Source organism: Lissotriton helveticus, chromosome 7 (genome assembly GCF_964261635.1).
Source record: "Lissotriton helveticus chromosome 7, aLisHel1.1, whole genome shotgun sequence".
Lineage (NCBI taxonomy): Eukaryota > Metazoa > Chordata > Amphibia > Caudata > Salamandridae > Lissotriton > Lissotriton helveticus.
This window is the reverse complement of record NC_136068.1, coordinates 1393005757-1393025866: the sequence shown is the minus strand read 5'-3', so window position 1 is coordinate 1393025866 and position 20110 is coordinate 1393005757.

Genomic DNA, 20110 nt, shown 5'->3' with positions numbered 1-20110 from the left:
TGCACTCGAATTTGCCACACTACCACGCTTAGAGCGGATCACTGCTATCTGGGAAGGGCACCACACCGCCAGAACGGCGGACATCTTGATTGAGGGCAAGGATTGGCTGGTCTAGTCGTCAGAAGGACGCTAGAACAGTATTTAAGGCAGGCAAACTAGGCGGCCAACTACTTGGGAATAGCCTCTTGGACAACGCAGAGGTGTTCCGCTTTAATGTGAATAATTTGCGCGCTCGTTGAGAGCAAAATATCGCTTTTTAAAAATCCCCGTTTTGTCCGTTTATGTTAGCTTAATTCCTGACACTGTACCCTGCTTTTAAAATTGAATGTGACCGCATACCTGCACTCGAATTTGCCACACTACCGCGCTTAGAGCGGATCACTGCTATCTGGGAAGGGCACCACACCGCCAGAACGGCGGACATCTTGATTGAGGGCAAGGATTGGCTGGTCTAGTCGTCAGAAGGACGCTAGAACAGTACTTAAGGCAGCCATGTTGACGCGCAGCGGGCACGCGCTGCGGGCTCGCCGGAGCGTCGCCGGAGTCGCGCCAGAGTCCAGCCCGTCTGCGCCCGTCCGCGCACGGACGGGCTCGGGGGCAGGGACTTCTGGACAAATGCGCTTCTACACCTCGGAAGACTTGCGTAACCTGGATAAGGGTGAGGCATGCCTGGATAACGATACTTTGAAGGAACTAAAAACATATGCCATCTATAAACCATTGAATATTACACCTCCAGATGCATATTCCACCCTGAAAATAGCAAGCTTAAACACCAGATCACTCCATTGCCATCACGTTGAGGTCTATAACCTGTTGCAAAATAACGACACAGATATATTGACCTTAACAGAGACCTGGATGAGTGAGAGTTCAATACCAGACATCCTGGCCGCTCTCCCTAGCGGCTATGATGCTTTATGGCAAAATCGCCCAGGAAACACACGGGGAGGAGGGGTAGCTGTGATTTTTTTAAAAACACTGTCAGTAGAAATTCTACTATCAGAGACAGTCGACCTGGCTGATTTGCTTGGGGTGAAAGTTACAGTAAACAGCTCATGCTGGGTGGTGTTAGCAGTTTACCGCCCTCCTAATGCAACCCCAATATTCCAGGACCTATTTGCCCCCATTATATCAGACCTCTGCACTCGCTACTCAAAAATTTTAGTCACAGGAGACTTCAACCTGCACTGGGATAAACCCCTGTGGGACGCTCCTATGCGTCACTTGGACACCTTGATGTCAGCGTTAAACTTTAAACAAATCGTGAAGGTCCCCACGCACATCAAAGGTCACACCCTTGACCTGGTGTGGACTACAGACCCCTCCCTAACACTGAAAGAAGTAGCCCCATGTATTTGGTCTGATCATTACCTAATATCCTGCGAGATACGTATCAAGGGCCAAATAATTAAACCAACATTGGAGACCAGGAAAACTCGCAAATGGGCAGAGGTCGATTTGAGGACCCTGACCAAGGTATTCCTGCCCAGAGACTGCCCCCGAGCTTAGATCATAGTCTAGATCAGCAATACGCGGATCTAACGCGATGTCTGACACTAGCTATTGACCAGATAGCACCAATGAAAATGAAGGTGTTAAAAGGTCCTGGTAAGGATGCCCCATGGTTCACGCCAGCACTGAGGGACCACAAAAAGAAACTTAGAGCCCTAGAAAGAGGCTGGAGGAAAACTAAACAGGACTCAGCCAGGAACCTCTATCGAACCTCCTTGAACGCTTACAAAAAACATATTACTCTCGCCAAAGCCGAGTATTATGAATCCCGTTTAAGGAAGGCAGCCAACGTGCAGAAAGAGACTTTTAAGATCCTGTCGGAGCTGACCAAAAAACCGGACAGTGTTCAGTCCCCCATAAACTGTAATTCCTTTCAGGAATATTTCCTGGAGAAAGTAAGAACCATTATCCAGGACATAAAAAGTGGGACGCTTAATGGGATGACCATACCTATAGGCCCTCGAAATCAAACTGACTGTTCTATCACACTGTTTCCAGAGATTGACACCTTGAGCCTGCAGCAGTTGATGGTTAGAATCAAGTCTGGATCCCCAGCGGACCCTTGTCCACCTAAAGTCTTTCAGGCAGCCCGTCCTCTATTGGAGGAGTATGTCATCCCTCTCCTAAATAGATCTTTGGAAACAGGACAACTACCGGCAGAACTCAAGGAAGCGCGTGTAAGACCGCTGTTGAAAAAACCAGGTGCAGACCCCGCAATACTAAAAAATTACAGGCCGATCTCTCAGTTACCATTCCTCTCTAAAGTACTGGAACAACATGTACTAAAATCTTTGTCCATGTACTTGGAGTCTCATTCACTGCTTCACGAACGACAAGCAGGGTTTCGAGCACACCACAGCACCGAGTTGGTGATGCTCTCGGTGCTGGATGAACTGAGAGGCCTGGCTGACGGTAAAAAACCGAGCGCCCTGATTTTATTAGATCTTTCAGCGGCGTTCGACACCGTCAGCCATGCGTTGTTGCTGGAAAGACTGAGTGACTTTGGCATCAAAGGCCTGGCCTATAGTTGGCTGCAGTCTTTTCTGTCAGGAAGGACACAAAGAATACAACTTGGAGAAGAAGTTTCCGCAGTGGGAGAGTTAGAATGCGGGGTGCCTCAGGGCTCGGCCCTATCCCCACTGTTGTTTAACTTATATTTACAGCCTCTGATTGCCTCCCTGGCGAGCATGGGCTGCACAGTATACAACTATGCGGATGACACGCAGTTGTTGCTGAGTGTTGACAATACAAATGCCGCCCAACTCCACACTCAGAATATCTTGAGATATACGGTCCAGTGGATGACAGGAAACCTCCTAAAAATTAACCCAGATGAGACTGAGGTCTTGGTGATTTCATCTGCCACCTCACCATGGGGTGACCTCTACTGGCCCGCAGAGTTAGGTCCAGCCCCAAAACCCAGCCTGAATGTGAAAAGCCTGGGGATCAAATTGGACTGTGACCTCTCTATGGCCAACCAAATCTCCTCAGTAGTGGGCAGTTGTACTAATATTATCCGACAGCTACGGAAATTAGTACCTATCATTTCCCAAACTATGCTACGTTCCATCGTCGCAGCCACTGTGATCTCACGAATAGATTATGGAAATGCCCTCTACCTTGGCCTACCAAAAACCTTGACAAATAGCCTACAGGTGGTGATGAATGACGCTGCTCGTCTTATCTTCAGACTGCCAAGACGTACCAAAGCATCCCCCCTGTTACAAAGTCTCCATTGGCTCCCTATCAAGGAGCGAGTGGAATTTAAAAACTTGTGCATAGCCCATAAAGCCATCTATGGTATGGCGCCCACATACATTAAAGATCGTCTGGCAATATATAGCCCAAAGAGAGTTCTTAGATCCTCAGACTCTCAGCTACTGGTCTGCCCTCGGTACAAACTTGCGACCAAGGGCGGAAGAGCCTTTTCAGTGCTGGTTCCTCAACTATGGAACACATTACCTGAGTCATTACGTAAGGAAGGAAACCTCCTACGTTTCAGAAAGGGGTTGAAAACGCTGCTATTTAGGAGAGCCCTATGAGCCATTTAGGCTAGTGGATGCCTTCTGTATTGTCAAAAGTTGTTGTTTACCATCGATTCCCGAGCGCTTAGAGGCCTGCAGGTGATTGAGCGCGCTACAAATCAAAGATAACAATAACAATAACAATTCTTCCCGGCGCGGCTGAGAGTGGAATCGGATGGCAAATCGTGGTTTTTTGACTCGCCGGAGGCAGTATGGGACTGGATGGAGGGTTGGAGCTCCGTGGGAAACTGGAGAAGGAACCGCCCTGACAGACCTGGGATGCAAAAAGACACTCGATCAGAGGCGGCAGGCACGGAGGCAACAATGGAGTCGAGTAGGCTGGAAGAACAGAACTATCTTGATTCTGTGTTCTTCTATGGGACCTGACTCTGCACAGATACGCAAGTAGGGGGTCTATGAGGGGGAGGGACTTTGATTCATTGAACTAAGAATGTTCTTTGTTTATTTTTGCACTCGGGGTAAATGATGTGAACCATCTGTTGACTATATTGATGTTATATGATGTTGCTTAATCGTAAATATTGCAATGAGGGCTGTGAATATACATAAGAGTTTACTGTATCCGTGGGTGGGGGGCTTGGTTCCCTCTGCATTTCCAGCATGTTCGGGGGGTGAGAGGCACTCTGCCATGTTTGGGGGTGGGTAGTTCTAAATCCACAGGCAGGAGAGCAGGGTGGGGGGAGGCTAGGGAGGTAGGGGGGGCAGAGGGGGGGGGTGTTGGGGTGGATTGTTGTTGTTGCCACAGTATTGATATTTACTTTCAACGTCAACGAGAATGCTTCTTTGTCAAGGGTCTGACGGACAGTTTTCACTGTAAATGTAACGAGATATATTGTTTTATTTTTTATGGTTTGTTTCTAAATGACAGACTGATAACTGGTGCTGATTCCGTTCTCTGAAAGCTGCTCAAGATACTGTTGACCATGTTTCCGATCTGTACTACAATGTTCATCTCATTATTCGATGGTGGTTGACCGTGATTCAGTGCTCTCTGTCCTCACCTGGAATGTTAATGGGCTGGGGGATAAAATAAAGAGAGGAATAGTCCAATAATACCTAAAACGACAATTCCCGGATCTAGTTCTCTTGCAGGAAACCCACTTGGTTGGTAACAAAAGTAAGGCCCTAAACAGATGGGGTATAAGCTCCTTGTACACGCTGACTACACCATTGGCTCCAGGGGTACATGTATTCTAGTTAAGAGAAATGTTCCTTTGATAGTTTTTAATACATGGGCGGATTCTGCTGGGCGATTCACAGTTGTTGAGGCTCAGTGGGAGGGGAGAACCTTAAATATAGTCTCAGTCTATTTGCCACCGGCGTTGGGTAAGGCGGCCTTAGTAGAGCTGGGCCGGGTGCTAACGGATCTTCCAGATGGGGTCTTACTAATGGGGGGGACTATAATATGACAATGAATGACTCAACAGATAGATACCCCAAAAGACAAGGTATGAGGCCAAACGAGCTTATGTCAGACTTCACCACGGCACTGGGTCTCTTAGATGTAGGGCGAGAGTTGCAAGGCGTTCCTATAGACTTTACTTACTTCTCTAGTGTACATGGCTGTCTCTCCCGGATTGATTACTTTCTAACGTATGCAGCCTCAGTGGGTAACTTCAGGCGGCCCAGGACATATCCTCTAGGCCTATCGGATCATTTCCCAGTGGGAATAGACTTTACACATCGTGACCGGCAGCAGAGTCGCACCATAGTCATTAATCCATGGCCAAAATCCCAGATATCAGAGAGGAACTTGATGTGCAGACTGGATATTTTCTGGAAGAAAATCTGGGCTCCGTAGCGTCAGTGCAGACGATCTGGGAAGCTTATAAAGTGGTTATGAAGGGATATGCCCTATCGCTGAAAATGCAATACTTTGCAAAACGACGTGAGATTTTGACACAGCTGGAGGAAGCACTTAGAAAACTTGAGGCGGAATATGCACTTCATCCTTCGGATGAGAAACTGCATAGCCTGACGCTCAAGAAGGAGGAGTAAAAACTGAAAGCCTGAGAACATATGTTGGCTAAACAGGTGGCTACCCATCATAGGTTATATGAGCTTGGAGACAGGGCAGGGAAGACGCTGGCATGGCTTGAGAGAAAGGAGCAGGGTTCAAGGTGGGGGCCCAGATTGCAGACGCCTAACGGAAACGTTATATCTCGCCCAGATTAAATAGCAGAGGCATTTGCTGACTACTTCGAAAAGGTATATTCGCCTTCGGCCATATATACCGCGGAAGAGCCGCATCAACTTTTGCCGGAATGTAACGTGCCGACTCTCTCGGACGAGGACAGGGAGTTCCTAGAAGCGGATCTCTCTGATGAGGAAATCCGGAGGGCCATTGACCAAATTAAATCTGGTAAAGCGATGGGGCCTAATGGTACCCCGGTGGAGCTTCTTAAGGTAGTGGCCTCCCAGGTGGTCCCACATTTGCGGGGAATGTATCAGGAGAGCTGGGAAAAGGGAACCCTACCCCCAGATCAATGGCTGGCAAGCATTGTCGTTATATATAAGGCTGGTAAACCGGTGGAAGATTGCCGTTCCTACAGACCGATTTCTCTAATTAATGTAGAGGCGAAGGTTCTGGCGAAAGTACTTGCTACGCGATTAGGGAAAGTGATATCCTCCCTGGTGCACCCGGACCAGTCGGGTTTTATGCCAGGACAGAATACAGCTCTTAATACCCATCGGCTTCACAACGTGCAGGCTCATCAGAAATATCTAGAAGAAGACGCAGTCATACTATCCCTTGACGCTTCCATGGCGTTTGACTCAATTGAATGGTCATATATGTTTGAAGTCTTGGAGAGAGCAGGATTAGGCCCTAACTTCATGAGGTCGGTGCGGCTACTTTATACGGACATATTGTGGCAAGTCAGAGTGAACAACTACACATCCAGACAGTTCTCTCTCCGCAGAGGCACCAGACAGGGTTGCCCTCTGTCGCCATTGTTGTTTGCACTTATGCTGGAGCCATTGGCGACCCAAAGAGGATTACAGAATTTGCTTAACAAATTCCAATCCTAATGTGTGTGGATATGAAGCTGGAGATTAACTTGTCTAAAACAAAGTACATGGCAATTAGTCACCATAAGAGTTAAAAAAAATTAATTACTGTTAACAACAAAATGATTGAGCATGTGCATAGTTTTAATTATTTGGGCATTACACTTGATGCTAAAATGAACTGGAAACTACAAATTGATAAATCCAAAGCCATTCTGACACAAAACCTAGCACCTATATCCAGAAGGCATAAGCATAGTTATTCTAGAGCAGTATCCCCCGCAATCGAATTGTTTAAGTACAAAGCCCAATCTGCTACACTTTATGGGGCGGAATTATGGGGCCATGCTGCGAAACGTGTTTTCTCAGCCCATGAAAATATTTTCTTTAGACAACTATTATCAGTACCACGTCGCACCCCCTTAGTCCCTCTTTTTTTGGATTTGAATATACATCGCTCTGACGATCATGCTATTTTACGTCCATTACTATACTGTTATATTATGTTATGTTAAATTTTATTTATTCAGTGCACCTACGTCCATGGGCTTCATGGCGCTATCGAAGTTTTTTGGGGAACACAGCATAACGCTAAAGGTACATTTCGCAAGGGTACATTTCGCACTTATTTAAGGATAGGCCTGTCTAAAAAGCCATGTTTTAAAAGCATGTCTGAAGGTAAGAAGACCGTCACACTGTCTTAAAGGCAGTGGCAAGGAGTTCCATAAGGAGGCGGCAAGGTAGTGGAAACAACTACCGCCCTGACGTGTTTTTCCTAAATAAGGGACCATTAGCAGATCTTGGTGGGCCGAGCGAAGGTTACATGAAGGGATGTATTTGCATACCAAATTCCTTATGAATTTGGGACCCTTGCCCTGCAATACTTTAAAAATAATGCAGCCGGCTTTGAATGCAACTCTCTGGGCTACCGGCAGCCAGTGAAGATTTTCTAATCCTGGCCTAATGGATTGCCATTTAGGTTGCTTACAAATGAGCCTGGCTGCCTGGTTCAGGACATACTGTAATCTCTTTAGCTGACCTGCTGGAAGACCTAGGTACAGACTATTTGAAAAGTCAAGCCGAGATAAAACTAAGGCGATAGTTACTTGAATCAAAGCGGAATAAGTTAAAAGGTGGACAATTTTCTTTATCTTTCTCATTTGAAAGAAACTGAATGAAACTACCGTCTCTATATGACCTTTAAGCGATAGATCCTCACTGAGAGTCACCCCTAAGCTCTTAACTGTGTGGGATTTGGTAGGTGGAATTCCTATGTCAGATGGCCAGAAATGGGGTCCCCAACTAATTTCACTTTTCCCGGGCAAGACAAGTTCTGTCTTGCCTGGGTTAAGTTTGAGGTGGTTCAGATTCATCCATCTTTGGATATGGGTCATAGTTTCCTGAAATTCTGTCACAGCGTCAGGGAAGTTCAGTGAAAAATCAAGTTGCAAGTCATCTGCATAGTTAAAAATCGTAACTTTGTGATTTTTCAAAGACTGCAGTAAAGGGCGTAAATACAAATTAAATAATAACGGGGACAAAGATGATCCCTGAGGGACTCCACAGGTAGAAATGGTTTTTGGGGCTGTAAATGTCCCCAATCTAACAGATTGAGTACGTTCGGAGATGAAAGACTTCAGCCAGCTCAAAGCAGGGCCCCTGAGGCCGGCCTGCTCGATACGGTTGACAAGAATAGAATAATCAACCGTGTCGAACGCGGCCGACAAATCAAGGAGCACCAATGCCTGATGAATGTCTCTATCTGCGTTAGATCTCAGGGTATTCTGGACCGCAAGTATCACTGTCTCAGTCGAGTGGCATGGACGAAAGCCTGCCTGATTCGGTTCCAGATATTCAGTTGATTCAATGAAATTTGAGAGACAGTTAGAGACATGGGCTTCCAGAATTTTTGATAGATAGGGTAAGAGGGAAATCGGCCTGTAATTCCTAATGTCATGTGGGTCAATGCCAGATTTTTTAGTTAAGGGGATCAGCAGAGCACACTTGAACCTACTAGGTACCTTGCCCTGTGCAAGTGATTCATTTAATAAAGGAAGAATACTTTGAGGAATGGCAAGGCCTATTTCTTTAAAAATGTGGGGCGGGCAGATATCATCAGGCGATCCAGATTTGACACGCACAAGGAGTTCAGAAAAAGTTTTAGGATCGATAGAAGAGAAGGTATCTAGTGTAAGGGGATTACAAAATATATCATCTAGTGGAGTTGGAGTGGGAGAGCTGATTATATTCTGTTTTATGGTGAGGATTTTTTCCCTAAAAAACTCATTCAGAGAGTCACATAATTTTTGTGTAGGAATTATAGGGGGAGCTGTCCTATCATCATTACAAAGATCGTTCACTATATCGAATAGCTCTTTTGATTTATTCAAAGAGTTCAAAATCTTTGCCGAAAAATAATCAGTTTTGTGTTGTAGAAGAATTTTTTTATATGTTTTCCTAGCGGAGCAATAGATCTTTTTATCCTGTGATAAATAGTTAGCTCTCCATTTCCTTTCTGTTTGTCTAATCTCGAGTTTTAATTTCTTCAGTTCTGGAGTGAACCATTTGTGGACATCCCTCCCTCGTGATCTGGGGAAGCTTACCAGGGGAGCGTGGAAATCTGCAGGTGGGCACAGACATTGTGAAAGTGCCTTTTCACTGGATTCTATATCCTCACCTTGAGGGGGAAGGGTAGTGGCCAGAGTGTTTAGGAATGCAGGTAAGTCTTGGGACTTCCATTTTCGAATTTCTCTGCCCGCCTGTGGCCTAGATTTAACAGTCCCATTGATTGTAAATGAAAAATATATGAAAAAGTGGTCCGACCAACTGCAAGGACGTATGGAGGGCAGAGGTAGAGACAAATTATATGACCAAATTTGATCTAAACTATGGCCCTTCTGATGAGTAGAAGAGTGTATGTGCTGTTTCAGATTCGTATCCGATAGTAAGTCCTTGAGTTCTGCTGCTTGGGAGTCTAATGCCATATTATCAAACCAGTAGTTCAAGTCCCCAATTAAGATAATTTTAGAGTAATTAATAACACAGGAGGCCAGTTGTTCTGCTAAAAGTGAAGGAAACGTGGCCATAAACTGCGGAGGACGATATAGTAAAACTAATAATAACGCCCCACTATCAGTATCTAACTTGATGACAATATTCTCCGTATCCGGGAGAGTGTGGTAAATAAATAAATAATACCTCTCTTTTTGACTAGACATATATCATAACAGATAGCTCAATAAATAAGAGTCAAGATTCGAGGTAGTAGGAGTTTTTGCAGGTTTAATACAGCATAAGGACAGGAACAGGACAACCTGCATAGGAATAGGATGACAGGGCCCAGCAGCTGCTGGGGCTGAGTCTGGGATGAGCGCGCTGGCTTTTAATAACAATACATGAGCATATATACATAACGCAAACACATAGCATTACATTGCAGTGGGCGTAGCAGTGGGTGGAGCAGAAGGTGTGACGCGTAGCAGTCGCGAAAGATAAGGGCGAAAGTAGGTGTAACGGGGCGTATACATAGACATGTGATGTAAACGTAACAGGATATGTCATGAATGGGGCGGAAACCATGGAGGGGGCTACCTAAGGAGCCGGGACCTCTAACCTGATGGTGCGCGCAAACTGGCAATGACGTATCACTAGGAGAAGCTGGGGGCTATGAACTCTGTGCTAGGAGCAGAGACTGAAGTCTGGAGAGTCAGGGCGACATGTACCTAAACAGTATCTAGTATCTGATGTTTAGAGAACATGTTGATATAAACTATAAGTCAGGAGGGGAAAGGCTAACAGACTCTAAGACTGGACCATGCATTATTCTACATGTAGTGCGTGATGAAGAATACTAAATGACCATTAAATACAGTATTTCTCTAACGTGGAGACGTGAAGGCTAGACAATGACGGAAACTATTGATGCAGTTCAGTAGCTTAGGAATGCAGAGAAGGAGGACTGAACTGATAACTGGAACTATAACATACTTTTGGCAGGCTCAGAGGCAGAGCCAGGCTGCACCGGGCACTGCGTGGCAGGAAGTAAGTGAAGGGTCGAGGATACAGGTGGGGGCTGTATCGCTCCTCAGCGTGGCTTCAGGAGACAGGAGCTGAATCTGGTGTCCAGGCCCTTTTGAGGCCTAGAGACGGGGACTTTACAATGAAATAACGTGCACACTGAGAAACGTGGCAACGTGGCTTTACATAGGCCTGATACTCGTAGCATTCACGAGGACTGGAAACTGACATACTAGAGGTGGACACAACTATAATTGCGTCATTAATCAAACATAGGGAGTACATATGCATATTTAATCATACACACATAACATATGATGGATGACACGTAGGGACACAGAACATGGCAAAATTTACTTTTCCACATTCCCTCCTTGTCACTACGTTTCCATCAGGAAACATCAATATTCATGATACCGTCTATCATTTCATACAGTATCATTTGCTCATCTCGAATTCTCTTAGAACGGGATTTAGAACGGGACTTGGGACTAGGAGTTATACTAGGAATACAGGATGTAGCACACATGCCGCAAATCGCAGGGCCACATTGTATACAGAGGCAGCAGCTAAATATGATCGCTACTGCAATACCTAGAAAGGACAAGACTTTCCATCCCCAGGCGGAAATTATATTCCAGAACCAACCGGACCATGTCCAGGTGCCTGGATCTTGGTGTATCAGATGGGCAATCTTATGGAGTCTGGTTATAGCTGAATAAACAGACGGCGCGTTATTTGGAATGAAAATGCAGCAACTAGATCCGATGACTCTACAGGCCCCGCCCCTATCGGCCAATATGACGTCAAGGACGAGACGATTCTGTAAAACGACAAATCTCATAGCAGATTGCTCTTCGGTTAGGTTACCTAGAGCAGAGGCAGTCTCATTTATTACAGCTTCAAGGGTTCTGGTTAATCTACGGATTAGCTTACTATTCTGGATAGGGCCTATAAAGAAAAAGAAACCTCTATTGAAATCTGTATATTGTTCTAGAGCAGTTTCAGTATAATCGACAATTGGGGACTCGATCTCCCTTCTATGTCTAATGTGTACTAGATGTGTGTTTCTATGATAATCGGATGGGGCTAGAAAAACAGGTGGCAGTAGGAAGGCAATGTAACAGGTTCCCTCCCAATCGAGGGGCAGACGAACATATGCAGTCTGACCACAAATAAAATAAGAATGACGTGAAGCTTTGAAAATAGATTTCCCACTGTCACTATACTTGACAATAGTAGTACAATCACTATGTCCTACATGTACGGAACCATTATTTCGGACACATAATTCGCCTTGGACTGGTAGTACTGAAATAGCAGGTAAGTCTGGAGTAGTATCAGACTGAACATTCAGGACCATGAAATTCGACGAATAATTACCTAAATTATACACTTCATTTTCTAGATCTAAACCTGTTCGGTGAGGGAGACCTTGCTTGTCTGGAAAACATGTACTGTTAAGAAAAGACATATCTGTTGAGGATGACGTTAACGTGGACCATGCTCCACACGAACCATTATGTGAAAAAGGATAAGGAAAAAGTGGTAGAACTCCCTTCGGGGGCAGATCACTAAACGTGTGCTCTACTGTAGCATTAGAAGACTTATTTACATGTGAAACTGGGAAACATAGGTAAAATGCATAACTGGTGCAGGAAATCATAATGCTGAGAAATAATATGAAACATAGAAAAACGATACATCGGATTGAGTTTTGACTAACTCTCTCACTATGGGGGTCTATTTTATACATGTCAGAAACAGTCTAACCGTTTCACCTAGGGGAGGACTTAGACAATCAAACTGGCTGACTTAATTTACTAGACCGTAGTTTCTGTTTATACTCCTGCTGCGGAGTTTTCTCTAACAGGGGAGGAGTTGTAGCAATGTCTTTTGCGGGACAGTCCTTGGGAACAATGCTTTGGCAATCCTTCAAATCCTGGGAAATGTTCTTTAAGACGGGTTTCAATCCATTAAAAAGTTTAATATGAGAAAGGTGCACCCAGCCTTTGCGTCCTTCCAACTTCACGGCTGTACGGGTGGTGAGGAGGACCTGTCGGGGCTCTTTCCATCGAGGCTCCAGCGGACTTGATCTGTCAAAGTTGCGGACCATCACCATGGATCCTGGAACGATTTCATGCGGTGCCACCTCGGTATTGTCTGGAAATGCGGCGGCAACCTGTGAACGACATGAGTTGAGGGCAGACATCAAGGAAGCTAGGTAATCTGTCAGCATATTACTTGAAACATCGGTAATACTTCGGGGTCTAGGAGTACCCCACATATTTGGGGGGCGGCCGAAAACGACCTCGTACGGGGACTGACCTGATCTGGAATGTGCGACCATGCGCATATAAAATAAAGCGACTGGCAGAGCTACTAGCCAGTCCACACCTTTCTCTTTACATATTTTGGCGATGCGGATTTTCAGGGTCTGATTATGTCTCTCAACGAGACCGGCTGCTTCAGGATGGCGTACACAATGGAACTTCCACTGGTACCCTAACAAAAGGGAAACGTGCTTCATTAACTCTGAGGAGAATGGCTGACCGTTATCAGAATATACGACTCTAGGGAGTCCATAACGAGGGAAGAACTCACGAACCAACTGCTTGGCAGTGGTCGCGGCTGTGTAATCTGGGACTGGATATGCTTCTGTCCACCTGGACAAAGCGCATACAACTACAAGGACATACTTGAAACCTCGACATCGCTCCAGCTGAATATAATCCATCTGGAGGACTTCAAAAGGGTGGTCAGGAGGCTGGAAACCACCTTGTTCCACCGGGACACTTTTACCTGGATTAAACTGACAACATATCATACAGGTACGGACTTTCTGCTTGGCTGCAGCTCGTAAATGCTTGTTGAACCAAATGTTCTGGATACTATCTAACATAGCTTTTTCTCCTAAATGTGCTGGACTATGTGCGGTATTAATAATGACTTGAACCATAGAGTCGGGGAGGAACCATGTGGCTCTACCCTTTGTTAACCATCCTTGATCTGTCTGGACCCCTCCTTGTTCGGACCATTTCTTGATTTCTTCGGGAGTAGCATGTAACTGGATATCTATGACATCTTGAGTAGGGTCCTTAACTGTCATACATGTGGTCGGATCTGGAGTATGTGTCTGTGTCGGATTAACTTGAATGTCTGGAGTCTGTGCTGTAAGCTTGGCTGTGCGATCTGCTAGATCGTTACCCTGGGAAATAATGTCAGTGACTTTCGTATGTGCTTTGCATTTCATGATGGCAATAGATGTCGGTAAATGTATGGCATCTAATAGAGCTTGAATAAGGAGACCATGCTGAATCTTGGTTCCATGAGAAGTCATGAAACCTCTCTCCTGCCAGAGCACTCCAAAGTCGTGTACGACTCCAAATGCGTAGCGTGAATCTGTGTAAACATTAACCTTCAGGTTCTTGGCGTGTATGCAGGCTTGTGTCAGAGCAACTAGCTCTGCTGCTTGAGCGGACAGGGTGTCAATACGGTGTGTCTCAATAACTTCAGTGTCAGTAGTCACTGCATACGCGGCGACTAGTTCTCCTGTACTAGTTCTCATACATGAACCATCCACATAAAGTGTCAGGTCGGGGTCTGGTAACGGAGTATCTGTCAGATCTTGTCTTGGCTTTGTCGTAATGTTAACTACTTCCACACAGTCATGTGTGGCAGAATTTGAATTAGCTGATGGTAACAGTGTAGCAGGATTCAGGACGTTGCAGCGTCTGATATCTATGTGTGGCTGGAACAGTGTCAATTCATAACCTGTTAAACGTGCAATTGTCAAGTGCTGAGTTTGTGTTCGGTTCAGAAGAACTTCCACGGAATGTGGAACTTGTACTGTCAGGGTGTGTCCTAAAACTATGGAATCACTTTGTCTGATAGCTAGGGCTGTGGCTGCAACTGACTTGAGGCACGCAGGCAGAGCCTGGGCTACAGGATCTAATGTGCTCGAAAAATAAGCACATGGCTTGTTTTGTCCTGCTTGATCTTGTGTGAGGACAGATAATGCTGTACCTTCACGTTCTGTGACGAAAAGTGTAAAAGGCTTACTGTAGTTCGGTGTCGCTAGAACTGGAGCTTGGCATAGAGCTTTCTTTAACTCATTGAAACTAAGTGTATGTTCAGATGTCCAAGGGAGGACAGTCGATACGGCTGCCTCCTGTGTTGTTAACTGTATCAGTGGCTTGGCTAGAAATGCATACTGAGGAATCCATTGTCTGCAGTAAGAAGTGAGGCCGATAAAAGCACGTACCTCCTTCTGGGTCTTGGGCTGAGGAAGACTCGCTATTAACTGGATACGGTCTGGTGTCAACTGCCTACCCCTCTTGGACAGTAAGTGTCCTAAGTATACCACTTGCTGGACACAGAATTGAAGCTTCGAAGGGGACACCTTGTGCCCCATCTCGGCAAGGAAATACAAGACTGTAAGTGATGCTCGTTCGCAAGCACGTTCAGAACGGGCTGTGATCAGTAGATCATCGACATACTGGAGCAGGGCAGTGTCAGTTGGCATGTGAACATTATCAAGTTGTCTCTTAAGTGCTTGACTGTAAATACTAGGACTTTCTGTGAAACCTTGAGGAGCGCGTGTGAACATATAGCTCCTTCCATTTAAACAGAATCCGAAAAGAAACTGGCTGTCTGGATGAATTGGAACACTAAAAAACGCGTTCTTGAGGTCTATGACAGTGAAGAACATGGCTTCGGAATCAATGGCTGTCAATAGGGAAGAGATATCTGGAACAACTGGGTACTGAGGAATAATACATTTATTAAGCTCTCGTAGGTCGATCACTAATCGATATACTGGGGGTGCATTTGGATCAGTACGTTTCATGACTGGAATGATCGGAGAATTGCATACGTTGGAGTCAGTTTCTACAACTACTCCTTGAGCGATGAGCTCGTCAATAATTTTGGATAAGGCTGCTACAGCCTCAGGTGGCAATCTGTACTGTCTGATTCGTGGTAACACTACACCTGGTTTGAGAGTCACACGATGGGGTGTGATTTGCATATAACCTACATCAGTTGGACCTTGCGCCCATAAATGCTGCGGAACATTAGACAGTCTTGGATCAAAATCACGTAAAACATAGTGACCCTTAAAGTCACGTAGGAACAGACGTATTCCCTCTGGGGAACAACATATAACTGCACCTAACTCTTTCAGTGTTTTAATGCCTAATAGATTTTCTGGACATGACTTAGTAAGTAACAGATCAGTAGTACGGGACAATGGACCTACTTCTAGAGTAACTGGCTTTGAAATCTCATTAACGATAGGTTTTCCTGAAAATCCAAGGGAAACATTTCTTGAGCCTGAGAGCGGAGCCCCTGGAACTTCGGCATGACTAATTGTGGTCCTACTTGCCCCTGTATCAATCAAAAACTTTCTGTCTTTCCCTAATACTTGACTATGAACATAGGGACCTTCTTGATCTACAGGTATCTCGATGAGAGGCAAGCCTACCTCCCTCTCTAGGCTGTTTCATGAGTACTGCTGGTACTCTGGATACTCAGACTGTGCATACTGGTACATCTGGGATGTAACATGCTGTGTTGCAGCGATAGGCTGCGGTGCGGTAACTGTCTGTTGTGCATTCTGTGGCTGAGGAATCTGTGAAACTTGCTCTTGTCTAGGCGGACGTGGTCTTTCTTTAGTCTTACCAGTAGCTATGTTGTGTTTCAGAACTGCACACTCGTTTATAAAATGGCCTGGCTGTTTACAATAATTGCAATTCCCTTTAACGGGAGCTGCAGGATGACTGGCTTGATTCGGACCCCTCTTCTGACTGTCTTGAGGAACGGATTGTGCAACTAGTACTTTCATTTTCGTGTCTTTCATACGTTTTCTCTCGTGTTCTTGCTCTTCCCTGATTCTATTCTGGTGGTACTGGAGCATCTGGAGCATCTGGGACGGGGTATTAGCTTGCCAGGTACTTTCGACTTTCAAAACTCGATTTTTAATTTGTGGACTTGAATTCTCGACTAATTTAGTAACAAAAAGATGAGGGTATGACTCACTACTTGTCTTGAGGCCACTGTTGATGCTAAAACATTTTTCAAACCTAGAATAAAAATCACTAATGTCTTCTTCTTGTTTCTGTTTACAGGCTGAGATTGCATCCCAGTCTTCTTTTCTAGTTGTTAATAATCTGGGTAAAACTTGTATTAATAATTCTGGTAATTCTCTACATTTCTCTCCTAGACCGGTACCTGGTACACGTGACTTGTCTTCAGCTTCTAGAACTGCCCAATCTATCTTTTTCTCTCCCACCTCCCATTCTTTTTCCTTTAACTTTTCATACACCCCTGCGGGCAACAGGACCTTTAACATTTTAATTATGTCTGGATAAGTGTATTCTCCCATACGGAGCATGTCTTTTAATTCTCTATGGAACCCTGCTGGATCTTTATCATGACAGGGAATTAATTTCTTCATTTCGAGGAGTTCCATCTTTGTAATCGGGGTGTATACAAACACTCGTTGCATTTCACCGTCCTCTGTCTTAACTGGATGCACTTCTCGTAACGGGTTCTGTCTTTCCATGTAAAATGGTTTACTTTCTGGGGGTGAGACATGAACAAAATGCGGGTTCAGAAACGTTCTATATTTGTGGCGCTGTTCTAGAATGATACTAATTAAATCGGTACCTAGACCTCTCCATCTATACTGGAGTAACTCGTTCAGGATATCGTGTAACGGACCTGGATCAGAGTGCTGACCCTCATACAAAGTAATGAGGTGCTGGATCATATACATACCCACTAGTCGCTGCTCGGCTGGGGGCAATTTCAGAAACATCTGTGCCACTATTTCGTCTGGAAAAGTGGTGGAATCAGTAATCCATCGGACTGCTGATCGGGCTATTTCTTGTTCATGCATAGTACTTAATTCACTGTAACCGATTCGTGATTTTAGAATGTGATCGGTAGCTTGGAACACTTGTTCTAGGGAACCTTGTTCTGGTGCTGGATGATGGAAAATTGACTTGTGTTCTAGGCGTAAATGGCGATCTGGAAATCTAGATTTTCCTACATACGCTATTCTGGCGGAATTCTCGTCCTCTACCTCTTCAGTATCAGAGTTACTTTCTTTCTCGCTTACTTGTGCTGCTTTACGTTGTTCGTGTATCTTTATTATTTCTCTACGGATTTTCTTGTACATACTTTCCATGGCACTAATGGTATTGTGCTTACCCTCGGCTATATTATCACTCCACTTTGTCAGGATTTTCATTTCGGCCTGATCTTTAGACGGGTAATCTTGTTCTCTTATTAGACAGTTAATTAAAAACTTTAATATCATACGCTGGATCTCAGCTTTCCTTTGAGACATGGCATCACTAATACTTTCTGGATCATCCCCTGTACGGATGAAACGATATATTCTGTCTAGATCTTCTTTCATATTGGGTAGGGTGACTAGATACTCGGTCACCCTCCTTACGCGTACCGAATATAAAACCATATTATTCTCGCCTGGGACTGGGTCATAGGCACATTCGCCAAGGGCTTGCCTGATTTCTGCAACAGACTTATTACTCTTGGGAGTACGCTGTGATGCTTGAGCATGTAATTCGAGTGCTGATAAACGCTTGCGTGGCGGCGGGGTTTGAGGAGGACCTCCTCCTGCGGCCCCTAGACTAGAATCGTCGACTGATATTCTTCGTGGCGGAGCGGGAAATTGAAATGCTGGCTGGACCGGGGGTACCGTAGCAGGTACTGCATGGGGTGCCCCGGTGTCTGGAGGAGCAGGATGTGCCTGATTTACAGGGACTGGCGGAGCGCGAACAGGATCTGCATATTCAGGGACTGTGTCGTCCAGATAGGACGAAATAAAAATATCAGCTGCGGTCGGTTTGTGACGTAGCTTGGTCGGAACTAATGGTGGCGGGAAATTACTGGATGCCTCCGGGGTCGCTTTTGGCAAACCCTCGGCAAGAAGAGGATACATACCCTTAATAAGGGCATTCCTCTGTCTGTCTCTCTGTTCAGTTTTGACTTGTTCACCTATCTCGATTAATTCTTTTTCTTGGGCTCGCTCTAAGGATTCTCTACTTAATTCTGACTTTATGATTTCTTTTTCAGTTCTTTTATGAGCTTCTTTGCGCCATAACTCAATGGCATCTTTCTGTGACTGTCTGGCTTTCTCTTTCCATAATGCTTCTTCTACTCGCATGATGCATTCGGCATCCCATGTACCCGATACGGGCCATCTATACTTTTCTTCTAACTGTTTGGTATACTCTACCCATAAATCTAGATACAATATGGCGCTTATGCCATGTTTCTGATACATAAAGTGACCTGGACTGTCCCTGGGCGGGACGGGAACTGCTGCTTCCAGCAGACCCTTTCTAGTTTTTAACTGACGTAACTTGGAAAAGAGTGGCATGACTGGACTGTAATCTAGACACAATACAATACACAATGAACACGATACTTATTTCTCATTCATACCACGACATTGAAATACATGAAAAACATTTAAAATAACAGTTCGAACAGAATACTACCTGGAAATACTGAGAACAGAACACATAAATTTTCTCGAGAACAGAAACTGACTAGAACAGAAACTAGATGCACTGCTGAAACAGTACGAAACTTACCGGTCTCATAAAGAGACACGTCAGGACCCGCATCCACCGAAGTGGACACTTCGTTTGTGGGACTGTGTACCACCAACCCACAGACCAGAGTCAATTAAATTGACCCTGTCTAGATACCACCCCAGTAACGGTACTCACCGGGCAGCAAGAACGGAAGGCCTCGGACTGGACTGGACTGCTACGACAACGGACGACGAACTTCGGACTTCAGTTACGGGTGGACCTCCGGATACCTCGGACCTTGGACTCTTGGCTTGGGCTCTGGTCGGGACTCGCCGCGTTCCTCCACCGTCTTGTCTGGATGCTGGACCGCCTCCTCCGTCTCCTCCGTGGGCCTGAGGGATACTTGAGCAGAAATATCTGCCACTGCGCAGAAGAGTTCCGTCACGACTGCAGAGGGTCAGGGGGTCGGCGTGGCTTCACCGACGCGTGGGGAAAGGGCAAGTCCCTGTTCGGGCGCCATTATGTGGTAAATAAATAAATAATACCTCTCTTTTTGACTAGACATATATCATAACAGATAGCTCAATAAATAAGAGTCAAGATTCGAGGTAGTAGGAGTTTTTGCAGGTTTAATACAGCATAAGGACAGGAACAGGACAACCTGCATAGGAATAGGATGACAGGGCCCAGCAGCTGCTGGGGCTGAGTCTGGGATGAGCGCGCTGGCTTTTAATAACAATACATGAGCATATATACATAACGCAAACACATAGCATTACATTGCAGTGGGCGTAGCAGTGGGTGGAGCAGAAGGTGTGACGCGTAGCAGTCGCGAAAGATAAGGGCGAAAGTAGGTGTAACGGGGCGTATACATAGACATGTGATGTAAACGTAACAGGATATGTCATGAATGGGGCGGAAACCATGGAGGGGGCTACCTAAGGAGCCGGG